We start from the raw sequence: 12,597 nt of genomic DNA on the forward strand, positions 1-12,597 counted from the left end.
GAAAGGAAAAAACTTTCTAATTTTCTGCTATGTCTAAAATCTGTCTTTCTGCCCTGATTCTTCGGTTCTGTACAGTGCCAGCAATTATGTTTAAGAACCATGAATCCACATGAGAAAGGGCCAACTTTTTTTTTTTTTTTTAAACAAATGAATTAGTCAAATGGTACCAAGATGAATCTCAACGTCACCACTTTTCTAATGATATCATGGTATAATTTAAACCTTGTGAGATTCGTTGTGAATTGAAAGCATCATTAAATCCTTGGAAGGAGCATAGCAAAATGGAGTGTCAGTATCAGCCAGGAAGACTTGCATTGTGACTTTGGAAAAGACAGAATCTCTCAGGACTCCAAATAAGAGTTGTAATATAATATAATTCTAAGTTGCAGAAAAGCTGTTATCTTCATTTATGAAAAGGGGTTTCTTCATCAGGAATTTATTAATATCAATGACATCACAAGGCAAAACAAATAAACAAACAAAAAAACACAGCCCCAAATCTTTGCTAAACACTGAAATAATAGCATCTGTATTAGATGCTGGAGTCTTTAGCATTTTGAAGAGATGCAGATCTTGTCCTTGAATAGCAACTATTCTATGAGCCTTTAGATCTACTTCAGTTAGAATATCACAGAATGTTTAATAGGATATTATCTTCATTTTACTGTGGTACAGGACATACCCCACATTTTGTGGGTACTCATGTTATAAGTATTGACAGTACAGTTATTTCCATTTTTCTCTATTAACTCTAGGTGACCTGCCCACGACCTTGCTGGGGTGGATCAGATGGGATGGGCGAGCAGGTAAAATCCTCAGAATCATGATGTCATATCCCCAAAATGGGTTGCAAAAAGAGTCATTTCCACAGAGTCAGTCAATAAACATTTTTAAAGCATCTACTATATGCCAGGCACTGTGCTTAATTCTGAGAATACAAATGTCAAAAAGAAAAACAGTTCCTGCCCCCAAGCAGCTTACGATCTAATAGGGAAAGATAACACACAAAAAGGAGCTTAAAAGGTGTGGAGTCAGGGAAAATAAAATGTTGGAGGTATTCAAAGGAATGTAATGAAGTGATGGCTGTCAAATGGAAGTTCTGATGGGATATTTCTACCCTCCAAAAAGAGAAATCCTAAGGGCAGAAGGTCCTGAAGAGTTGTGAATGCTAAGGCTGATGTGATATTTCAGGATGAAGTTCCTGAGGAATGATGGAAAAATCCAGAGGTATGAGCTAGGCTGGAAATGAAGGGGTGATCTGCTCCAATTTGAGCTCCCTTTCTTCTGGCTTGAATTATCCTAAATCCCAAACAGGATGACTGACTGTAAAGAATGATACTATCAGGGACAACTGTGTAATTCTCTTCCTTCTTGCTTGGGCTATTTGTCAATTCAGACAATTTGAATGAAATACAATTCCTTCTGATGAGATGGAAGATGCCTTTTCATTCATTTATTCATTAAGCAAATAGGATGGAAGTAGCAGGAAATACTTTCAGTTCCAAGATGCTACACCCTAACTTTTTACCTAGAATGTAGAATTTGAACTTGCTCCGGTTATTGTTGATGTTCTTTGTGATGCTGATCTCAAATAGCTCTGCCACTGATGAAAATGCAAGCAATTATTTCCTATACTGAACTCTTAGATTGCTTGAGGGTTGGCCAATCTAGTCTTGTACCAAGCTTTCAAGGATAACCTTTCTTTCTCTTTCCTTTCTCCCTCCTTTTTTTCTTCCTTCCTTCCTCTTTCTTTTTTTCTTTGTTCCTTCCTTCTCCACATCTTTAAATACTTCTTACTGTTAAGCAATTCAAGAATCATTTACATAAATGAAATTGGAGACAAGAATAATTATACACAAACATATATACATATGTGTGTATACATTTTACCTATTGTCTTTAAGCATAATTTCATTTCCCTGCTTATCTCTTTTAACAATGTGCTTTTATTATTGCTTTATCAGAGATCACAGTTGTATCCATGATTTTATGAATTTGCCTTGAAACAGAATTATGTCTAGTTCTTCATTGTAACTCTATATGAATATTTATGATTCAAGTATTCTTCTTGTAAACAACATATTTTAGGACCATGCTTTCTAATTTATTTTGCTATCATTCTTGATTTCATACCATTAATGTTTACTGTTATCATTTTCTGCTTCTCTTCTTATTCTATAAACAAAGAAAGTATGTGACTGTTGTAAATAATGTATATTTGAAGTTAGTCTGTTCCTACTTCTCTGCCCTCACTCTTTCAAAAAGCCCAGGCTCTGGATTCTTGTTCCTTCCTTTTTCCTCCTCTTTTTAATGCTTCTATAATAACACCTTTCAAATTAAAGTTTATTTTGTTTTTGACCATTTCTTCTTTGAATTTACTCTCCTTATTAGATTCCCCTTCCCCCTTTTTTATGTGTTTCTCTATTGAGTTTAATGTATTTGCACACCAAACTCTGCACATGTGTTTTCAACCCTCCATTATCCATTTCAGAAAAGAATGAGATCATGAGATGTCTGCTCTCTCTATCTCTTCTTTTATGTTTGTGCACTCTTTTTTTTTTTTTGGTGAAACCCTTTTATTTTTCTGCCTCCTTCTTGATTTCCTTTCTAGGATACTTCTTTTTCCTTCCCTTTCGCAAAATGAACAGAAAAAAAAATCCATTGTTTTATGGAGTCTCTTTGTATTAGTATTCTGAAGATACAGATCTTTTCTCTTTGTTGTCACTGAATCACATCAGTTGTATCTGACTCTGTTTGCATTTGGGGTTTTCTTAGCAGAAATATTAGAGTGATTTGCTATTTCATTCTCTAGCTCATTTTATAGATGAGTAAACTGAGGCAAATAGAGTTAGGTGATCTGCCCAGGATCAAATAGTAAGTGTCAGAGGTCAGATTTGAAGCCATGAAGTTATCTTCCTGACTCAAGATCCAGTGCTCAATTTAGCTGGTTATTTTTTATCTAAGAGGTTGTATTTCATCATTGTTTAATTCTTTCTAATTGACCAAATATATTTGCCTTTAGAAGTATCTCCTGTATTTGAATTTAAAGTTTCTATTCAGCATTGATCTTTTCATCAGGAATATGTGAAAGTTTTCTATTTTGTTAAAGATCCTACTTTTCTCTGTAGGATTATACTCAATTCTGCAGGGTAAGTAACTCTTGGTTATAAGCCTTTGGAATAGAGTATTCCAAGATCTTTTCTCCTAATTAGTAATTCCTTTATTTTTACAAATATTTTTAAAAATCACATAACAGAATATGAAACATATTATAAGAAAAATGACATATTTATAGAACAGATCAAGAAGAGAAAATATAAGAATAATTGGACTGTCTGAAAGTTGTGACCAAAAAAAGGAACTTGACAAAATAATGCAAAAAATAATCCAAGAAAATTTTCCTGGAATGATAGAATATGAGAAAGTAGAAAAAAATCCACCAATCACCACCTCAAGGAGATCTTTTTTGGAAAATACATATGAACTTTATTGCGAAATTTTGAAACCCCCCAAGTCAGAGAGAACATTTTGCAAGAAACAAGAAAAAAATTTCAAATACACTGGAGCTACAATTAGAATTTTACAGGATTTATCAGTAGTTACAATAAAAGACTGCAGGTCCTGGAATCATATTTAGTTATAATCAAAAGAACTAGGCCTATGGCCAAAAATATCACATCCAGCAAAATTATCTATAATATTGAACAAAAAAAAATTGAATTCAATGAACTTGTAGATTTTCAGAACTTTTTACCAACCAAACACAAACGTAATAGAAAATTTATTACATAAGAGCTAATATCAAAGATAAATTTCAAGGAACTCAACATGAATAAATTGTTTATGGTTTTTTAACATGGGAAATTTATAGCTTATGTTTAAGATTGACATCAACAATATGACAGCACAAAAGAAAGATAGGGCAGAGTTAAGATAAAAATAGTAATTATACAAATGAGGTGCAAAGGAAGAATAGACTAGAGGAGGGAGGACTCATAGTACTGAAAAACTCACATCAGGAATGGGTTAAATAGGCAGCACTACATATACACTATGAAGGATATAGCACCCTCCAAAATTTATAAAGAAATAAAGGGAAAGGGATAAACGGACTGGGAAACAAAGGGTGAGGGAAGAATACAAGGGAGGGATCCCTGGCTGGGGAGAGATTAAGTAATAGGAAGGCAAGTTAGGAGCAGAATTAAAGCAAAGGGTCAGCAAGGATATGAAAGATGTGTGTGTATGGGAGGATGAGGTGTGTATGTGTATGTATGTATCTATATATATAAACATAAATATATCCTTTCTTAACAATTAGCCTACTTGGGGGTTGGGGTGAGAATTAAAGGGGGGAAAATAAAGTAAAAAAGCTGTACAGCAGAGAACAAAAGAACAATTTAAAACGAAGTAAAGAAAAGATGGACACTCACGAATATAATTTCTTCTACTAATATATGTATGTATACACACACACACATATATACTTTCTTTAACTGGTATTTGTTGTTAGATATTTTGAATTCTCCCTGATGTTTTCTGCTGGCCACATGACAATGCTAGTTTTTGTTTTGTTTCATTTTGTTTTGTATTCTTTTCTGTTTTTCTATTTTCTTATTTTGTTTTTTTAAAATAAAAAAAGAGTACTGGTTAATTGCTGGTGGAGTTGTGAACTGATCCAGCCATTCTGGAAAGCAATATGGAACTAGGTCCAAAGGGCTATCAAACTTTGCATACTCTTTGCTCTAGTAGTGTTTCTATAGTCCAAAGAAATCAAAAATGAGAGAAAAGGACCCACAAGTACAAAAATGTTTGTAGTAGCTTTTTTGTGTGGTGGCAAGAAAATGGAGACTGAGTGAATGCTCAATTGGAGAATAGCTGAATAAATTGTGGTATATGAATATAATTGAATATTATTATTCTATAAGGAATGATCAGCAGGATGATTTCAGAAAGGCCTGGAGAGACTTGCGTGAAATGAAGCTAAGTGATGCTGAATAGAACCAAAAGAACATTTTACACGGCAACAAGATTATGTGATGATCAATTCTGATGGACATGGCTCTATTCAATAGGTGATTCAAGCCAATTCCAGAATCCTGGCTTCCTTGATAGACTCTTTTCCTTTGCTGTGAGCTCTTGGCCTATTCAATGGAGTTTATATTAACTTGCTTGGTGTGTCATGTCTGCTGGCTGCTGGACATCTTTCTAGGCAATTCTGAATTGGATGGAGGAGTTGATCTTTGCTTTTTTTCTTGGTTTTCTTGATTAGTGACCTTTGGGAATTCTTTCTGATATCAGTTGGGGTTCCTGTGAATGATTTGGGCTTTTCTATTACTTGAAACATCACCATCTTAACCAGAAATAATAGATTTTTTATTTTTATTTTTAAACAGCAGCCTTATTCTTTTCTTTAGACAAACTGATAACTGCATGAGAATCTTCTCTAAGCATTTCAAAAAATATCATGTAAACTATTCAGTAGCCAAAGTATTTATCTTCCCATAGACAGTTCTTCCCCTTTAAAAAAAAAAAAAAGGCAAATAGCAAACTTCTGAACTTTTCATGCATATTTTACTTCAACTGGTTCCACATGTTGAGGCTTAGAATTGCTGAACAAATCAATTTAGATCACCCACTACAGAATGTAGCAAGCTATCACTTTGTAAGTAAATAATCTAAAACGTGAGAAGAGAGTCATTCTTTCACTGATTATTCTAGAAGACATCAGAGCCTCTAATCTAATGGGGTCTCAGCTAACAAAAGTCAAAATTATAGTAAAAGCCGTAACTCCTTCATGTGCCCCTATTTCTTTGAGCTGCTGTTTTCTGGCAACTTGCCACAGGCCTATACTAAGAACTGTAATAAATCTTAAAACCTAACAATTCCTTTGAAGGAATTTGAGCAGGAAAATAATTTAACTTCTTTCTGAGATACTGTATCTTGGCTGGAGAATAGGTTGTTTACAAGATATTTTAGAAACAGCTATATATGTATGCACAATCTGTCAAAACCATCTTGTAGCAGTTCTATAAAATTTCCTACTGCCACTATCTATAATTTTCTCCCTAGATGATAAAGAATAAGAAAGCTAGCTCAGGAATATTTATTTTCTTTAGGTTTTCCTTGTAGCAGTGCTAAGTGACAGATATTGGCTCACTCTGTGCACAGTGAGAGAGTTATTATAAGCATCATCCCTCTTAGTCATTGTTACCAGAACCTTTTAAAATTTGTTCAGATTTGTACGAGCTCCTCAAAACAAGTAGTTAACTACTTCCCCACATGAGCCCCTCTCCCCTTTAACTCTGTGCTGCATACACTTTGGGCTTTCTCATTACTAACATGATTTTTAAAATTCCATTTTACTAATGCTCTCCCCATGTTGAATCAAGGCATAATTTTGTAGGTGTGGGAACTTCATCAATTTAGATCATAACCTGGCTATGCATTATACTCAGAGAATTGCTTGCGGTTCAGGGGTTAAATGATTAGCTTAAGAGGGCACTGTGAAAGTAAGTGTTAGAGGTGGGATTTAAATACAGGCCTTCTTTGACTCCCACTCCAACACTAACTACTTTACTATGCTGTCTATTATTCCTTATACTGAGTTATTTTTTTTCCTCTTAGGAGTTCATTAAGTTATATTACAAAAAAATTATATTAATAATAACTATCCCTTCTGGTGGGAGCTTACAAAATTTAAAAATTCTGAAAACTGTAGACTATGGTTTGTCATAGCATTTCAAGATTATTTATTTAAACTCAACATGAGATGATCTAAAATAGATTTTAAAAATCTAAAGTTAGACTCCCTGGGGGAAGTTATAAGTACATTAAGGTGTCTTTTATATGGTGAAGAAATGAGTGGGCTAGTCTGCAAAAGGAAGAAAGTAAGGGAGAACTTTTTTTGCCCTATAAACAAAAAGTTCTTGCAACAACCTTATCTAAGGGGAAAGATAAAATAACAAAAAAAGAAGACTCAGCTGCAGGAACTGATGGACCAATAGGATCAATCTTTAAATGAAAAGCACAGAGCTGGCTTGTTTGCATTAGTGTGCCCTAGGCTTCTACTTGCCATAGGCAAGATCCCCACTAGCTATTATAGGGAGTAAATCTATGATCCAAAGAATGAACTTGGGTCAGAATGAAGTTCAATTTTACATAAAAATCAAGCAGTTCTGCTCTTGTAGAATACATTTAGACATCAAAATTTAATGGTAATTAATGTTTGGGACATTCATCAAATTAATTTTAGAAGTTAGTTTGAAATGAGAAGTTATTGAAGCTTCATCTGTCCCATTTTTGTCCTTTATTCCACTCTTCCTTGTCTTCTCCATTTGCTTTATTGTTTTTCTATAATTCAATTCTCTTTTCAAGTTGACACCAATTCAAGTCTGAAGACTCGGGGTAGATTACCAATGATTACTATCCCAAATCCCTTATTTTCCATTCTCTACTCTGTAGAATCTGATATTTAGAAGTACTCTGACTACTCATTAAGCCAGATAGCAGCGAAGAATTAAGTTTTAGTGAATTAAAGTATATCTATCCCAAAGATAGTTGCTATGCAGTTATAGAAATAAAGAACAATCAACTCTCATGTTAGTGATGTGTTTATGTAGATAATTTTAAAAAGAGTAAATAAATGACTGGTTACTCATGTGGGAGTCATTTTTAATTAGTTGACTGTGTGTATGCAGATCATTAATTTGTCAGAAAAGAGATAAAAATCAATGCCAAACAAAAGGGAAAGGCTTGCCAAAAATATGAGAAGATATCATGTATAATTTCATCAACATATTCGAACAAATTAATGATACTGAAAAATGGGAAATGGAACAAAGAAAAGTCATTAATGTGGATGATCATTTTCTTCAAAAGTTTAACTGATTTAAGTCAGTATCCACAAAAAGATTGCAGAAGAGACCAGATACTACATGCATCAGCAAACCCTAGACATTCTTGACAAGAAAAGTACTGCTTAGAACAACTTCTTTATCTATTTAACATCAATATTCTTTCAGTGATGATAAAGCAACAAAGGAGACCAGGAGTCCAGCAACTATGCTTATTATACATGGAGAGTTCCCTAAAGCTCATTGCTAAGCTTTTTCACACACTTCTATAGATTTAATTGCTTTTTTAATGAAGATGATTCCAAAATCTATATATAATACCCAACCCTATTCTGAGCTCTAGTCATTGAAATCTAACTATTAGACATTTCATGTTGTTTGCACTATAGGAATGTCACTCATCATCTCCAAAACAATTCATTATCATTTCCACAAACTAATGCTCATTTTGATCTTCCTTTATTTCTATTAAAAGTATCATCCATGTATGTCAAGGGGCACAAAACTGAAGTTATAGATGGTCTTTCATAACTGCTAAAAGGCCAGTGAATAAAAGACTAGCTCAAAGATAGTCTTTTCCAAACTAATATAGATTATTAGGGTAATACAACAGCCTTAAAGGGAGGTATTCTTATTATGGGTTAGCTCTCAAATTAAGTTAAATATGTTATACAGTAAGTGACATTGCAAAGTTGTGTTTATTTCAGGATAGTCAATCCACTCAGTTTGGATACTAATAAACATTTCGAGCAAAGCTTTGAGCCAAGTTATTGTTATCTTAAAATTGGAGGTAGAGGGAACTTGAAGGAGGAAGGGAGAGATGCGTTCTGCAAAAGCTACAAGAAAACTGTAGCATGCAAACATGTGATGAGCTTTTATAAGCAATTATACCTGAAAGATAGCTCAATGTGCAAGCAAAAAGGATTTAGAATAAACTATACTTAATACAAAAATGTCCAATTAGGAAAGGAATCTCCCCAAATGGGGAGTTTTACTTTACAGACAAAAAGTAATTTATTCCTTATCTCAATCACCACAAATGCTTTTCTAAACCTGTTCTCTCCTCAAAAACTCACATATTTCCCTATCCTTATTTCTTTTAGGTATGGACCTCATCTCTTACTTTACTAAAATAACTAAAGTCATTTGATGTGGGCTCCCTGTTCATTTCAAAACTGGATTCCTTAATATTATCTTCCAGTCTATCCTATTTTCACCTTGCTAACGTCAACTCATTTCTCTCTCTCATCTTCAAACTCTTTATGTCAACTAGTTCATTCCCTACTGCTTCCAAAAAAATCCAAGACTCCTCCATCCTTAAAAAAACCCATTAGAACCCATTATCCTACAAACTATTATTCTATTACTTCTTTTCTTTTTCTCAACCTTTTCTCTGGAAAAGCTCTCTATATACTCCATATCTCCATTTTATCTCTTCTCATCTACTTTTCAGCTCTTTGCAATCTGGTTTCTGACTTCATCACTCAACTGAAACTGCTTTCTCCAAAGTTATTTATCTTTTAACTTAAAAATTTGATGATGATCTCTCCAAGCAATTCCAATATATTTTGGAGGAAAAATGCCATCCACATCCAGAGAGGGAACTATGGAGACTGAATGCAGATCAAAACATACTATTTTTACTTTTTTTTTTCTCCTGTTTTTGTTCTTTTTCATGGGTTTTCTCTTTTGTTCTGATTTTTCTCTCTCAACATGATTAATATGGAAATATATAAAAAATAAATATGTGTATAAAAACCTAAATTAAAAAAAATCATGATCTTTTCTGAGTCTTCATTTTTTTCCACCTATCTGCTGCATTTGATATTATGAATGATTCATTCACCCACTACTTTCTCCTGGTTTTCCCCTTTCCTGATTTCTCCTTCTCAGTCTCACTTTTTGGCTGTATTATCCCTATCAAGTCCCTTAACTGTGGTAGTTCACCCCAAAATCCTCAATCCATATCTTTTCTTTCTCTATACTCTACACTCTGGTGAACTTATCAGCTCCTATAGGTTTAACTACCATCTCTATTCAGATGATTTTTAGAACTACATATTCAACTCCATCTCTATCCACAAACTTCAGCTTCAGAGAACCTGTACATTTCAAACTGGATATACAAGAAACACCTGAAACTTTTTATGTTATCCATTACCTCTCAAAAACCAAACAAAAATCCAACAAACGAACCTACCCCTTCTATTTACACAAGTACTTTCTAAGCTGGGATCAAAGAAAACCTTAAAAAAAAAAACCTTTTAAAGCCATTCATAACCTAGGCCTACCTATCTCTCTATTATCATTGGACATTACTACCCTTCCCACATTTTATAGTCCAGCCAAACTGGCTTTTATTCTGGAGGCATATAAATGTGTTTAATAAATACCTAATTAACTTAATAATAATAATAATACTGGCTTGATCCATTATTTAATGTTAGTTATTTAGGTAGAATTTTATATATCACTAGCACCTTGAACCAGAAGTCAAAATAAGGTGCTGGATAAGGCCAAAAAGGACATACCCATTAAGGTAGTTTGATGCTGAACAGAAACTATGAATGCTTTTATACAGTGATTCTAATGGTGTATACAATTTTATATCTATTATTTTATAGAAACATAAGTGAAATATGAAGAATCTCAAACATTCAATTTTGAATCATATAATTTGAGTGTAAGGAGAATATCACAGCTTTCTGTCAACTTATATCTACTTAAAAAAAAGTTTCAGAAAATCATGTTAAATTAATTGCAAGCATCCAGAAAGAAACAATTCAAGTATAGTAGAGTCACAGACAGGAGGATAAAACAAGGTTTAGTTTCTACATTAAAGGATCAGAGGGCTTGGAATATGATTTTCTGGAGAGCAATGGAGCTAGGATTACAACTAAGAATCACTTACCAGCAAAACTAAATATAATTCTTGAGGAGAAAAGATAGACATTCAATAAAACAGAGGAACTTCCATAAAGAAAAGACCAGAGCTTCTGACTTTCAAATATAGGACTCAGGAAAAGCATAAAGGGATAATCAGGAAAGGGAAATCATAAAGGACTTAATATAGGTTAATCTGCTTATATTCCTACACGGGAATATGATACTTGTAACTTATAAGAACGTTCTCATTATTATGCCAGTTAGAATTAGAATATATAGACAGTGGGCATAGTGGTGAATATAATTGTTGTGATGATTTCTAAAAAAAAAATAAACTTAAGGAGTGAAAGAGATATACTAGGAAAAAAGGGCAAGAGAGAGGTGGAACAGTATAAATTATCTGACACAAAAGGGGCAAGAAAAGGATTATATATAGTGGAGGGAAAGAGAAAAGGTGGAAAGGAAGCATGTGAACTTTACTCTCATCAGAACTGGCTGAAAGTAGTATAACATACACACCAATGTGGGCATAGAAATCTATTTTACCATGCAGAAAAGGAGGACAGTAATAGAAGAGAGGACATATTGAGGGAGGGAGTGGTCAGAAGCAAAAGACTTTTGAGGAGGGATAGGGTAAAAGGAGAGAGAGAATAGAATAAATGGGCAGGGAATTCAGTTTGTAATAGTAATTGGGTAAAGAATTTTGAAGCAAGTTTCTCTAATGAAGGCCTCATTTCTCAAATGTATAAAGAACTGAGTCAAATTTATTTAAAAAAATCATTCCCCAAATAATAAATGATTAAAAGATATGCTCTATGTCCAAAGGACTATAAAGTCATGCATATCCTTTGACCCAATAATACCACTTCTAAGCATGTATCCCCACAGAGATATTAAAAAAAAAGCAAAAGGACTTATATGTCTTTTCTCAGGGCAAAGAATTGGAAATTGAGGGGATACCAATCAATGGCAGAATGATTGAAGGATCTGTGCTAGGTGATTATGATGGAATATTAATTGTTCTATGGGAAATGATGAGTAGGATGCTCTCAGAAAAATCTGGGAAGTCCTCCATGAACTCAAACAAAATGAAATGTACTGTGTATAAAGTAACAGCAATGTTGTGAGATGATTAGCTGTGAATGACTTTGCTATTCTCAGCAATACAATGATCTAAGACTACTCTGAAGAACTTAGGATAAAAAATGTTTCCATACCAGAGAAATAACTGATTGTGTCTGAATATAAACTGAAACATACTTTTTTTCAAACTTTATTTTTCTTGGGGGTGAGGGGAAGAATCTAGATCTTTTTATAGGAATGTTTTGCATAATTTCACATGTGTCTTCTCAATCAGGGGTGAGATGGAGAGGAAGGAAGGGAGAAAATCTGGAATTCAAAGTTTTAAAAACAAATGTAAAAAAATTTGTTTTATATGTAACTGGGAAAAATTATACAAATATATGCAAATACATCTATATAAATAAAGTATAACTTGGGGAAAGAAAAAAAGAATTATGTTAATTTCATAACTCACAATGTCCATGGGTGCAAGATAAATTAAAAACATGATTATCTCTATTCTATAGACAAGGAAAGCCCAGGGAGGCTCAGCAATTTTTTGAAGATCAAATGGTCAGTTAAAAGCATAGTTACATAAAAAAACCTAGATTGTTTTTTACATTAAATGCCCTCTATAATAAAATATCAATATTATTGCTAATATAGCTCATAAATATAAGCTCTATAGTATTTTACAATTAAAGGATTTTTGTAAATATATTTTTTGTAATTTGGTCTTTATAAAAACTTCATGAACCAGGGAGGTGAGACAAATATTACTGTCCTCATTTTTGTC

At 33.3% G+C, this 12,597-nt stretch overlaps 1 protein-coding gene across 10 annotated transcripts in view; it reads right to left on the bottom strand.

Annotated features, from left to right (window-relative positions):
* The window catches only part of TANC2 (tetratricopeptide repeat, ankyrin repeat and coiled-coil containing 2), a 535,383-nt gene that overhangs the window by 85,572 nt on the left and 437,214 nt on the right, over window positions 1-12,597 (bottom strand). The window lies entirely within an intron of this gene.

Source organism: Sarcophilus harrisii, chromosome 4 (assembly GCF_902635505.1).
Source record: "Sarcophilus harrisii chromosome 4, mSarHar1.11, whole genome shotgun sequence".
NCBI classification, from domain to species: Eukaryota; Metazoa; Chordata; class Mammalia; order Dasyuromorphia; family Dasyuridae; genus Sarcophilus; species Sarcophilus harrisii.